The sequence below is a fragment of the Crinia signifera genome, chromosome 7 (assembly GCF_055691185.1).
Source record: "Crinia signifera chromosome 7, ASM5569118v1, whole genome shotgun sequence".
NCBI lineage: Eukaryota > Metazoa > Chordata > Amphibia > Anura > Myobatrachidae > Crinia > Crinia signifera.
Window position 1 is genome coordinate 74,915,864 of NC_139223.1, and position 14,817 is coordinate 74,930,680.

General features: G+C 38.0%; 1 protein-coding gene across 3 annotated transcripts in view; it reads left to right on the top strand.

Annotated features, from left to right (window-relative positions):
- Nucleotides 1–14,817, top strand: part of TXNDC11 (thioredoxin domain containing 11) — a 94,404-nt gene that overhangs the window by 58,212 nt on the left and 21,375 nt on the right. Inside the window, exon 1 of one of the 3 annotated variants that reach the window (XM_083153341.1) lies at nucleotides 14,605–14,737. The exons of the other annotated variants lie outside the window; for them this stretch is intronic. The gene's annotated coding sequence lies outside the window, so the exon portion shown is untranslated. Of the gene's footprint in view, nucleotides 1–14,604; nucleotides 14,738–14,817 lie in introns of those variants that run through there. 3 annotated transcript variants of the gene reach the window in all.

The window sequence follows — 14,817 nt, forward strand, 5'->3', positions numbered from 1 at the left end:
ACCAGTTGGTCCCTAAGGTTTGGGGCCCTTCTATATATAAATTTGGGCCTTTCTGGCAATATATTATTCAGAACAGGGTCTTTTAAAAGTAGATCCCAATTCCTTTTGAAAATGGTTTCCACTGATTTGTGATATCCAGTATATTGAGTATTAAACGCCAATTGATGCTTAACGGCATTTGTGCTTGAGGGTTGTGGTCTGGCTTCTAAAAGTGTCTCCCGTTCCACTTTTTTCGTTTCCTCTAAAGCTTTGTCGAGTAGGGCTGGTTTATATCCCTTTCTCAGGAATTTATTAGTCATAATATCCGCGTTACCCTCAAAATCATTGGTCTTAGAACAGTTCCTTTTCAACCTGATATATTGTCCCTTAGGAACATTAGTGAGCCAACTGTTTAAATGGTTGCTGCTAGGATCTATATAGGTATTTGAATCGGATGGTTTGGTATAATTGGTGGTTTCAAGTTTATTATTATCTATATAGATCCTGAGGTCCAGAAAATTCACCTCTTTTTTATTTATGTTAAATGTAAGATGAATATTGAGTGTATTGGAGTTGAGAAACTCGCAAAAATGATTAAGGAGATCCATATCACCCCGCCATATAAATAAAACATCATCGATGTATCGCCACCATTGAACCAGGTTTGCCTCCCAGCCATGTCCCCGCCATACCATCTGATCTTCCCACCTAGCCATGAAGATGTTGGCATAGCTGGGGGCAAACCTGGTTCCCATGGCGGTGCCCACATCTTGTACATAAAAATTGCCATCAAAGTTAAAATAATTGTTTCCGAGTATATATTCTATACCCTCCACAATAAACGATTGTAAACCGTCTTCCATATTAGTCTTTTCCAAAGTTTGCTTGATAGCAGAAATTCCATCGCAGTGTTTTATAATAGTGTATAAAGATGTTACATCTGCGGTCACTAAACATAAATTTTCATCCCACACTACCTCTTTTAATTTGTTTAATACATCCTTGGTATCTTTTAAGTGTGACCTATTTTCTGTCACTAAAGGTTGTAGGTGGTGGTCGATGAATGCAGATAAGTTTGCCGAGATGCTATTTGTACCAGCAACAATTGGTCTGCCGGGGGGGTTTGTGGCATTTTTGTGAACTTTCGGCAGTAAATATAGTACCGGTATTGAAAATTCACTATTTATCAAAAAGTCTGAAGTCTCTTTATTGATGGTTCCCTTATCAACATATTTATCTATAAGGGTTTTCAAACTTGTAAAGATTTTATTTGATGGATCGGAACGGAGTTTGTGGTAAGTTTGACCATCGTTAAGTTGTCTTAAAACTTCATTCACATACATATTTTTGTTTAAAATAACAATCCCCCCCCCCCTTATCAGCAGGTTTTATTATAATTTCGGTGTTCCGCCATGGGAACCAGGTTTGCCCCCAGCTATGCCAACATCTTCATGGCTAGGTGGGAAGATCAGATGGTATGGCGGGGACATGGCTGGGAGGCAAACCTGGTTCAATGGTGGCGATACATCGATGATGTTTTATTTATATGGCGGGGTGATATGGATCTCCTTAATCATTTTTGCGAGTTTCTCAACTCCAATACACTCAATATTCATCTTACATTTAACATAAATAAAAAAGAGGTGAATTTTCTGGACCTCAGGATCTATATAGATAATAATAAACTTGAAACCACCAATTATACCAAACCATCCGATTCAAATACCTATATAGATCCTAGCAGCAACCATTTAAACAGTTGGCTCACTAATGTTCCTAAGGGACAATATATCAGGTTGAAAAGGAACTGTTCTAAGACCAATGATTTTGAGGGTAACGCGGATATTATGACTAATAAATTCCTGAGAAAGGGATATAAACCAGCCCTACTCGACAAAGCTTTAGAGGAAACGAAAAAAGTGGAACGGGAGACACTTTTAGAAGCCAGACCACAACCCTCAAGCACAAATGCCGTTAAGCATCAATTGGCGTTTAACACTCAATATACTGGATATCACAAATCAGTGGAAACCATTTTCAAAAGGAATTGGGATCTACTTTTAAAAGACCCTGTTCTGAATAATATATTGCCAGAAAGGCCCAAATTTATATATAGAAGGGCCCCAAACCTTAGGGACCAACTGGTCTCTAGTGCCTATATAGATAAACCAATGGGTGGCTTTATTCGGAACAAGGGCTTTTACCGGTGCGGTGACTGTTCCATGTGCAAGGTATGCCCCGCCCCCTGCAACAAATATGCAGAAGTTAAATTGAATGACCGGGTTTTTAAATACAAACAGTTCGTCACATGCAATTCCACCTATGTCATTTATGCAATTAGGTGTTCATGTAATAAATTGTACGTAGGGAAGACCACCAGAAGCCTTAAAATCCGCCTCTCGGAGCATGTAAGAAATATTAAAAAAGGCTTCCCGGATCACCCATTCTCATTACATTTTAGAGATACACATGAAAGCTCTTGCAAACATCTAACTGGTTTTTGGGCATTAGAGTGGGTCAAAACCGATTGGCGTCATAAAAACAGAGATATCCAGTTAGCAAAAAAAGAGATGCGCTGGATTTATGACCTCAATTCACTGTCACCCAATGGTCTTAATCATGAATTTGAATTAAAATGGTTTTTATCCTAGATGTTATAGGGCTACAGTCTTTTTACATTCTACATATTTCATATATTTTATGACTTTTTTACCTTAATATTGTATATTTTTAATTGTTTTTAATGTACTATATATCCTGTAAGGAGCTATACATACTGGGTGATAGCTATATATAATTTTTAATATTCAGATCAACAATGATGCACTTTAAATTATTTAATTAAATGCACTTTATTAGTGGATAATAATAACCTTCCAAAAGTGTTTTGTTTACATTAGAATTAGATCTAAAATACAGCTCCATCTAAATTGGATTTGTAACTGTGCCTCCTGATTAAATAAGCGCTAAGATTGGAGGTGGAACTTACACATAGCAACCCGTCTGCATAAACAGATTTGCGTTCCAAGGCACAGGAAGCGTGCGCTCCATAGAGGTAGCGCTACGTCAGTTCCGGTATTTCGAAACGGGACTTGCGGTCCATACAGATACCGCACGTCACTTCCTTGCGTCTCAAAGACCGGAAGTAAACAGACGGCGGTGCCTGTTTGTATAGTTATAAAGCGCTAAAGGATCCACAAGTGAAATTGGTGGATTCCTTGTACTTGCGCTAAGATCACCCGCCCAATAAGCTACATAAAATTGTAGTAGAAATACCCATTTTACGCACGATGTCCAAACCGGAAGTGCGTCATCAAGCAAGTTACCCAGTATAGTATAAAACCAGGCACAGTGTCAGTCACTCTGTAGCCTTGAAAAAGACAGCGGAGTCTGTCGAAACGCGTTGGCAAACAGAGTGACTGAGCCCCTTCATTCTATATGTCCTTATTGCCATAAGGACATTCTTCAGGTATTTTATTTTATTTTCTTTTTATCTGTGCAAAAATTGGCTTGTATAGCAATAAAAGCACGATTCCATATTAAGACGGTCTCCACTCTTTGTTTGTATGTATGCACTGCTTGAGATCTGAAGCTTGCTGCTAAGAACATATAGAGGAGATTGTGTGAAAAGAAACCCAGATAGGAGTACTATTGTATTGTGCACCGTAAGTACGGTACGCACATGTTATTGACAGATCCTCACAAACTTTGGTGATCCCGATTAAAGAAACCTTTATGCACACGTGTATTTATGCTTTTGTGTAAGTCGGGTACGGAATCTTTTTATCCCCGCTATCCTCCATCTGGTTTTTTTAAAAATAGTGACCACTCACTCATGGTCCTCCTTTTTTCTACTTGAATTTGCATGATATTCATAACGAGAAAACATCTGGATAGGGACCAACCACAACCATACGTCCTACTATAAAGAAACCCAGATAGGAGTATCATCGCGCTGTGCACCGTAAGTACGGTACGCACTTACTATTGGCAGATCCTCACATAATTTGGTGATCCCTGATAAAAGAAACCTTTATGCACATGTGAACACATACTTCTGTGTAAGTCGGGTACGCATTATTGGTCCCCGCTATCCTCCATCTAGCAGATTTGAAATTGTGACCACCCACTTACGGTTCTTTCACTTCTTTTCCCATTTGAATTTGTATGATATTTACAACGAGGGACATCGGGACAGGGAAAAACTTCAACCATACGTCCTGTCATAAAGAAACCCAGATAGGAGTGTGCTTACCACTCCAATTGTGAGTAAAAAGTACGCATCCTTATTTCCTGTCCTATGGATTGATTCAGATGTGGCTCTGAATAAGAACCTACTGATTATTTATCCTGTATAAATTCTTTCCCCCTTCGAATCCACCATCATCGGAGTCAAGCGCCGCCAATATTATTTCTTTCCAAAATTGACCAAAGGAGAAAAAAACTGCAGTGAATCTCCATCAATATTGTGGCAGCAAGGACTTCGTAACTGCGCCTTGGGACTTTTCTATACCCTTTTTCGAGTTTGCATTTCTCACTGCTAGAAAATTGTTCTAGGCTGCAGTCATGTATAATCACAGAACCACCCGTCAGAACCATATTAATACAGTATTCCCTATAGAGGGCGGCGAATGTATTGAAATTGTTGATGACACATTAGAAAATATTATGTCAAAAATGGAACAAACCCTACTAAAGGAAAATAGACTTTGGTGGGAGATTGTATCATTAGAAAAATATATAACATCTAAACTTATCCCAAAGGGATTACAAATCCAAAAGAAAGCGTCATTTCCCGGGAAAAATGATACGTTTATAAAAAATTGGGATAAAATATTATATACATGCTCCACCTCACTGATGGAATTAATAATATCAGAAAGGAAACAAGAGATGGAAAGTTTAGATAAGGAAATACAAAAATTAAAACCACTCCTAGACCCCTTTAAAGATCAAAAAGAATTTAAGGATTTAGAAGAAAGAACTAGAAACCAAATAAAAAGTAACGAAAAAACACTTATGGCTAAAAAACAGAAAAAATTTCTGAGGGACCTTAAATTAAGGGAACAAGGGATAGATGAAACAGAATCTGATAGACCCGGTCCAGGGACATCAGAGAGAATGTATAAATCTAGACCCATACAGAAAAACCATAGAACTCCTAAGAAAATGCATGTTAAAAAACAGCATTATGATACCCAAATTCCAAATAAACCACTATATAGTCAGGTTACGAAATATAACCAAGACAAAAATCGAACTCCGCAACATACGGAGACTAATAGAAGGAGAAAAAATGAAAATTGGAATCATCCAAAAATTACCTTCAGAAATTGGGATAGCCGAAAACAGGATAATGTATATCCAGAGCGACAAAGACCCACAGTTAGGGGAAGACAAAACGTTTGGACAGAGAACATAGTTACAAACAACCGTTTTGATGCTCTAGATAACCCACCAGATACTCCTAGTACCCCCTCTTTTTTAGGACGTACCCGCCCACCGTGGCGGAGACCTTAAATCCATCAGCCAAAACCAAAACAACACGCGGAAAAAGAGGTGGACAGCGCAAAAGAATGCGTAATAATAAAAAACCGACACCTAAATTCGCAGAAACTATGAGTGAACCAGAAACCCTAACCAAAATTTTTAATCTGAGCGATCATGTTCTATCAAAAGAAGAGGAGGCTGTATTGCAAAAGGGCATGAAATTTGCCCCTAGCAATCAACTTAACTTCTTCGATTTATATATTGATATAAATAAATTTGTCCGCAAGCTTACCTTAAAAAAGTTCTTTGCGAACAAAGATCCATCAGATAACTCCGATACATATATACCCAATCTTTTTAAAAAACCCTCCACATTTAATCCTCAGCATGTAAAAGGTTGCTTCATAGAAGCTTTCCACAAAATCGTTAATGAAGAAATTAACGAACTTAAAAAGAATCTCCCTTCTCATAAACATAATTTGACTAAAAAGGAAAGGGAAGCACTGGAAGGATTGCAGAAGAACACCGAAATTATAATAAAACCTGCTGATAAGGGGGGGGGGGATTGTTATTTTAAACAAAAATATGTATGTGAATGAAGTTTTAAGACAACTTAACGATGGTCAAACTTACCACAAACTCCGTTCCGATCCATCAAATAAAATCTTTACAAGTTTGAAAACCCTTATAGATAAATATGTTGATAAGGGAACCATCAATAAAGAGACTTCAGACTTTTTGATAAATAGTGAATTTTCAATACCGGTACTATATTTACTGCCGAAAGTTCACAAAAATGCCACAAACCCCCCCGGCAGACCAATTGTTGCTGGTACAAATAGCATCTCGGCAAACTTATCTGCATTCATCGACCACCACCTACAACCTTTAGTGACAGAAAATAGGTCACACTTAAAAGATACCAAGGATGTATTAAACAAATTAAAAGAGGTAGTGTGGGATGAAAATTTATGTTTAGTGACCGCAGATGTAACATCTTTATACACTATTATAAAACACTGCGATGGAATTTCTGCTATCAAGCAAACTTTGGAAAAGACTAATATGGAAGACTGTTTACAATCGTTTATTGTGGAGGGTATAGAATATATACTCGGAAACAATTATTTTAACTTTGATGGCAATTTTTATGTACAAGATGTGGGCACCGCCATGGGAACCAGGTTTGCCCCCAGCTATGCCAACATCTTCATGGCTAGGTGGGAAGATCAGATGGTATGGCGGGGACATGGCTGGGAGGCAAACCTGGTTCAATGGTGGCGATACATCGATGATGTTTTATTTATATGGCGGGGTGATATGGATCTCCTTAATCATTTTTGCGAGTTTCTCAACTCCAATACACTCAATATTCATCTTACATTTAACATAAATAAAAAAGAGGTGAATTTTCTGGACCTCAGGATCTATATAGATAATAATAAACTTGAAACCACCAATTATACCAAACCATCCGATTCAAATACCTATATAGATCCTAGCAGCAACCATTTAAACAGTTGGCTCACTAATGTTCCTAAGGGACAATATATCAGGTTGAAAAGGAACTGTTCTAAGACCAATGATTTTGAGGGTAACGCGGATATTATGACTAATAAATTCCTGAGAAAGGGATATAAACCAGCCCTACTCGACAAAGCTTTAGAGGAAACGAAAAAAGTGGAACGGGAGACACTTTTAGAAGCCAGACCACAACCCTCAAGCACAAATGCCGTTAAGCATCAATTGGCGTTTAATACTCAATATACTGGATATCACAAATCAGTGGAAACCATTTTCAAAAGGAATTGGGATCTACTTTTAAAAGACCCTGTTCTGAATAATATATTGCCAGAAAGGCCCAAATTTATATATAGAAGGGCCCCAAACCTTAGGGACCAACTGGTCTCTAGTGCCTATATAGATAAACCAATGGGTGGCTTTATTCGGAACAAGGGCTTTTACCGGTGCGGTGACTGTTCCATGTGCAAGGTATGCCCCGCCCCCTGCAACAAATATGCAGAAGTTAAATTGAATGACCGGGTTTTTAAATACAAACAGTTCGTCACATGCAATTCCACCTATGTCATTTATGCAATTAGGTGTTCATGTAATAAATTGTACGTAGGGAAGACCACCAGAAGCCTTAAAATCCGCCTCTCGGAGCATGTAAGAAATATTAAAAAAGGCTTCCCGGATCACCCATTCTCATTACATTTTAGAGATACACATGAAAGCTCTTGCAAACATCTAACTGGTTTTTGGGCATTAGAGTGGGTCAAAACCGATTGGCGTCATAAAAACAGAGATATCCAGTTAGCAAAAAAAGAGATGCGCTGGATTTATGACCTCAATTCACTGTCACCCAATGGTCTTAATCATGAATTTGAATTAAAATGGTTTTTATCCTAGATGTTATAGGGCTACAGTCTTTTTACATTCTACATATTTCATATATTTTATGACTTTTTTACCTTAATATTGTATATTTTTAATTGTTTTTAATGTACTATATATCCTGTAAGGAGCTATACATACTGGGTGATAGCTATATATAATTTTTAATATTCAGATCAACAATGATGCACTTTAAATTATTTAATTAAATGCACTTTATTAGTGGATAATAATAACCTTCCAAAAGTGTTTTGTTTACATTAGAATTAGATCTAAAATACAGCTCCATCTAAATTGGATTTGTAACTGTGCCTCCTGATTAAATAAGCGCTAAGATTGGAGGTGGAACTTACACATAGCAACCCGTCTGCATAAACAGATTTGCGTTCCAAGGCACAGGAAGCGTGCGCTCCATAGAGGTAGCGCTACGTCAGTTCCGGTATTTCGAAACGGGACTTGCGGTCCATACAGATACCGCACGTCACTTCCTTGCGTCTCAAAGACCGGAAGTAAACAGACGGCGGTGCCTGTTTGTATAGTTATAAAGCGCTAAAGGATCCACAAGTGAAATTGGTGGATTCCTTGTACTTGCGCTAAGATCACCCGCCCAATAAGCTACATAAAATTGTAGTAGAAATACTCATTTTACGCACGATGTCCAAACCGGAAGTGCGTCATCAAGCAAGTTACCCAGTATAGTATAAAACCAGGCACAGTGTCAGTCACTCTGTAGCCTTGAAAAAGACAGCGGAGTCTGTCGAAACGCGTTGGCAAACAGAGTGACTGAGCCCCTTCATTCTATATGTCCTTATTGCCATAAGGACATTCTTCAGGTATTTTATTTTATTTTCTTTTTATCTGTGTAAAAATTGGCTTGTATAGCAATAAAAGCACGATTCCATATTAAGACGGTCTCCACTCTTTGTTTGTATGCACTGCTTGAGATCTGAAGCTTGCTGCTAAGAACATATAGAGGAGATTGTGTGAAAAGAAACCCAGATAGGAGTACTATTGTATTGTGCACCGTAAGTACGGTACGCACATGTTATTGACAGATCCTCACAAACTTTGGTGATCCCGATTAAAGAAACCTTTATGCACACGTGTATTTATGCTTTTGTGTAAGTCGGGTACGGAATCTTTTTATCCCCGCTATCCTCCATCTGGTTTTTTTAAAAATAGTGACCACTCACTCATGGTCCTCCTTTTTTCTACTTGAATTTGCATGATATTCATAACGAGAAAACATCTGGATAGGGACCAACCACAACCATACGTCCTACTATAAAGAAACCCAGATAGGAGTATCATCGCGCTGTGCACCGTAAGTACGGTACGCACTTACTATTGGCAGATCCTCACATAATTTGGTGATCCCTGATAAAAGAAACCTTTATGCACATGTGAACACATACTTCTGTGTAAGTCGGGTACGCATTATTGGTCCCCGCTATCCTCCATCTAGCAGATTTGAAATTGTGACCACCCACTTACGGTTCTTTCACTTCTTTTCCCATTTGAATTTGTATGATATTTACAACGAGGGACATCGGGACAGGGAAAAACTTCAACCATACGTCCTGTCATAAAGAAACCCAGATAGGAGTTTGCTTACCACTCCAATTGTGAGTAAAAAGTACGCATCCTTATTTCCTGTCCTATGGATTGATTCAGATGTGGCTCTGAATAAGAACCTACTGATTATTTATCCTGTATAAATTCTTTCCCCCTTCGAATCCACCATCATCGGAGTCAAGCGCCGCCAATATTATTTCTTTCCAAAATTGACCAAAGGAGAAAAAAACTGCAGTGAATCTCCATCAATATTGTGGCAGCAAGGACTTCGTAACTGCGCCTTGGGACTTTTCTATACCCTTTTTCGAGTTTGCATTTCTCACTGCTAGAAAATTGTTCTAGGCTGCAGTCATGTATAATCACAGAACCACCCGTCAGAACCATATTAATACAGTATTCCCTATAGAGGGCGGCGAATGTATTGAAATTGTTGATGACACATTAGAAAATATTATGTCAAAAATGGAACAAACCCTACTAAAGGAAAATAGACTTTGGTGGGAGATTGTATCATTAGAAAAATATATAACATCTAAACTTATCCCAAAGGGATTACAAATCCAAAAGAAAGCGTCATTTCCCGGGAAAAATGATACGTTTATAAAAAATTGGGATAAAATATTATATACATGCTCCACCTCACTGATGGAATTAATAATATCAGAAAGGAAACAAGAGATGGAAAGTTTAGATAAGGAAATACAAAAATTAAAACCACTCCTAGACCCCTTTAAAGATCAAAAAGAATTTAAGGATTTAGAAGAAAGAACTAGAAACCAAATAAAAAGTAACGAAAAAACACTTATGGCTAAAAAACAGAAAAAATTTCTGAGGGACCTTAAATTAAGGGAACAAGGGATAGATGAAACAGAATCTGATAGACCCGGTCCAGGGACATCAGAGAGAATGTATAAATCTAGACCCATACAGAAAAACCATAGAACTCCTAAGAAAATGCATGTTAAAAAACAGCATTATGATACCCAAATTCCAAATAAACCACTATATAGTCAGGTTACGAAATATAACCAAGACAAAAATCGAACTCCGCAACATACGGAGACTAATAGAAGGAGAAAAAATGAAAATTGGAATCATCCAAAAATTACCTTCAGAAATTGGGATAGCCGAAAACAGGATAATGTATATCCAGAGCGACAAAGACCCACAGTTAGGGGAAGACAAAACGTTTGGACAGAGAACATAGTTACAAACAACCGTTTTGATGCTCTAGATAACCCACCAGATACTCCTAGTACCCCCTCTTTTTTAGGACGTACCCGCCCACCGTGGCGGAGACCTTAAATCCATCAGCCAAAACCAAAACAACACGCGGAAAAAGAGGTGGACAGCGCAAAAGAATGCGTAATAATAAAAAACCGACACCTAAATTCGCAGAAACTATGAGTGAACCAGAAACCCTAACCAAAATTTTTAATCTGAGCGATCATGTTCTATCAAAAGAAGAGGAGGCTGTATTGCAAAAGGGCATGAAATTTGCCCCTAGCAATCAACTTAACTTCTTCGATTTATATATTGATATAAATAAATTTGTCCGCAAGCTTACCTTAAAAAAGTTCTTTGCGAACAAAGATCCATCAGATAACTCCGATACATATATACCCAATCTTTTTAAAAAACCCTCCACATTTAATCCTCAGCATGTAAAAGGTTGCTTCATAGAAGCTTTCCACAAAATCGTTAATGAAGAAATTAACGAACTTAAAAAGAATCTCCCTTCTCATAAACATAATTTGACTAAAAAGGAAAGGGAAGCACTGGAAGGATTGCAGAAGAACACCGAAATTATAATAAAACCTGCTGATAAGGGGGGGGGGATTGTTATTTTAAACAAAAATATGTATGTGAATGAAGTTTTAAGACAACTTAACGATGGTCAAACTTACCACAAACTCCGTTCCGATCCATCAAATAAAATCTTTACAAGTTTGAAAACCCTTATAGATAAATATGTTGATAAGGGAACCATCAATAAAGAGACTTCAGACTTTTTGATAAATAGTGAATTTTCAATACCGGTACTATATTTACTGCCGAAAGTTCACAAAAATGCCACAAACCCCCCCGGCAGACCAATTGTTGCTGGTACAAATAGCATCTCGGCAAACTTATCTGCATTCATCGACCACCACCTACAACCTTTAGTGACAGAAAATAGGTCACACTTAAAAGATACCAAGGATGTATTAAACAAATTAAAAGAGGTAGTGTGGGATGAAAATTTATGTTTAGTGACCGCAGATGTAACATCTTTATACACTATTATAAAACACTGCGATGGAATTTCTGCTATCAAGCAAACTTTGGAAAAGACTAATATGGAAGACGGTTTACAATCGTTTATTGTGGAGGGTATAGAATATATACTCGGAAACAATTATTTTAACTTTGATGGCAATTTTTATGTACAAGATGTGGGCACCGCCATGGGAACCAGGTTTGCCCCCAGCTATGCCAACATCTTCATGGCTAGGTGGGAAGATCAGATGGTATGGCGGGGACATGGCTGGGAGGCAAACCTGGTTCAATGGTGGCGATACATCGATGATGTTTTATTTATATGGCGGGGTGATATGGATCTCCTTAATCATTTTTGCGAGTTTCTCAACTCCAATACACTCAATATTCATCTTACATTTAACATAAATAAAAAAGAGGTGAATTTTCTGGACCTCAGGATCTATATAGATAATAATAAACTTGAAACCACCAATTATACCAAACCATCCGATTCAAATACCTATATAGATCCTAGCAGCAACCATTTAAACAGTTGGCTCACTAATGTTCCTAAGGGACAATATATCAGGTTGAAAAGGAACTGTTCTAAGACCAATGATTTTGAGGGTAACGCGGATATTATGACTAATAAATTCCTGAGAAAGGGATATAAACCAGCCCTACTCGACAAAGCTTTAGAGGAAACGAAAAAAGTGGAACGGGAGACACTTTTAGAAGCCAGACCACAACCCTCAAGCACAAATGCCGTTAAGCATCAATTGGCGTTTAATACTCAATATACTGGATATCACAAATCAGTGGAAACCATTTTCAAAAGGAATTGGGATCTACTTTTAAAAGACCCTGTTCTGAATAATATATTGCCAGAAAGGCCCAAATTTATATATAGAAGGGCCCCAAACCTTAGGGACCAACTGGTCTCTAGTGCCTATATAGATAAACCAATGGGTGGCTTTATTCGGAACAAGGGCTTTTACCGGTGCGGTGACTGTTCCATGTGCAAGGTATGCCCCGCCCCCTGCAACAAATATGCAGAAGTTAAATTGAATGACCGGGTTTTTAAATACAAACAGTTCGTCACATGCAATTCCACCTATGTCATTTATGCAATTAGGTGTTCATGTAATAAATTGTACGTAGGGAAGACCACCAGAAGCCTTAAAATCCGCCTCTCGGAGCATGTAAGAAATATTAAAAAAGGCTTCCCGGATCACCCATTCTCATTACATTTTAGAGATACACATGAAAGCTCTTGCAAACATCTAACTGGTTTTTGGGCATTAGAGTGGGTCAAAACCGATTGGCGTCATAAAAACAGAGATATCCAGTTAGCAAAATAAGAGATGCGCTGGATTTATGACCTCAATTCACTGTCACCCAATGGTCTTAATCATGAATTTGAATTAAAATGGTTTTTATCCTAGATGTTATAGGGCTACAGTCTTTTTACATTCTACATATTTCATATATTTTATGACTTTTTTACCTTAATATTGTATATTTTTATTTGTTTTTAATGTACTATATATCCTGTAAGGAGCTATACATACTGGGTGATAGCTATATATAATTTTTAATATTCAGATCAACAATGATGCACTTTAAATTATTTAATTAAATGCACTTTATTAGTGGATAATAATAACCTTCCAAAAGTGTTTTGTTTACATTAGAATTAGATCTAAAATACAGCTCCATCTAAATTGGATTTGTAACTGTGCCTCCTGATTAAATAAGCGCTAAGATTGGAGGTGGAACTTACACATAGCAACCCGTCTGCATAAACAGATTTGCGTTCCAAGGCACAGGAAGCGTGCGCTCCATAGAGGTAGCGCTACGTCAGTTCCGGTATTTCGAAACGGGACTTGCGGTCCATACAGATACCGCACGTCACTTCCTTGCGTCTCAAAGACCGGAAGTAAACAGACGGCGGTGCCTGTTTGTATAGTTATAAAGCGCTAAAGGATCCACAAGTGAAATTGGTGGATTCCTTGTACTTGCGCTAAGATCACCCGCCCAATAAGCTACATAAAATTGTAGTAGAAATACCCATTTTACGCACGATGTCCAAACCGGAAGTGCGTCATCAAGCAAGTTACCCAGTATAGTATAAAACCAGGCACAGTGTCAGTCACTCTGTAGCCTTGAAAAAGACAGCGGAGTCTGTCGAAACGCGTTGGCAAACAGAGTGACTGAGCCCCTTCATTCTATATGTCCTTATTGCCATAAGGACATTCTTCAGGTATTTTATTTTATTTTCTTTTTATCTGTGCAAAAATTGGCTTGTATAGCAATAAAAGCACGATTCCATATTAAGACGGTCTCCACTCTTTGTTTGTATGCACTGCTTGAGATCTGAAGCTTGCTGCTAAGAACATATAGAGGAGATTGTGTGAAAAGAAACCCAGATAGGAGTACTATTGTATTGTGCACCGTAAGTACGGTACGCACATGTTATTGACAGATCCTCACAAACTTTGGTGATCCCGATTAAAGAAACCTTTATGCACACGTGTATTTATGCTTTTGTGTAAGTCGGGTACGGAATCTTTTTATCCCCGCTATCCTCCATCTGGTTTTTTTAAAAATAGTGACCACTCACTCATGGTCCTCCTTTTTTCTACTTGAATTTGCATGATATTCATAACGAGAAAACATCTGGATAGGGACCAACCACAACCATACGTCCTACTATAAAGAAACCCAGATAGGAGTATCATCGCGCTGTGCACCGTAAGTACGGTACGCACTTACTATTGGCAGATCCTCACATAATTTGGTGATCCCTGATAAAAGAAACCTTTATGCACATGTGAACACATACTTCTGTGTAAGTCGGGTACGCATTATTGGTCCCCGCTATCCTCCATCTAGCAGATTTGAAATTGTGACCACCCACTTACGGTTCTTTCACTTCTTTTCCCATTTGAATTTGTATGATATTTACAACGAGGGACATCGGGACAGGGAAAAACTTCAACCATACGTCCTGTCATAAAGAAACCCAGATAGGAGTTTGCTTACCACTCCAATTGTGAGTAAAAAGTACGCATCCTTATTTCCTGTCCTATGGATTGATTCAGATGTGGCTCTGAATAAGAACCTACTGATTAT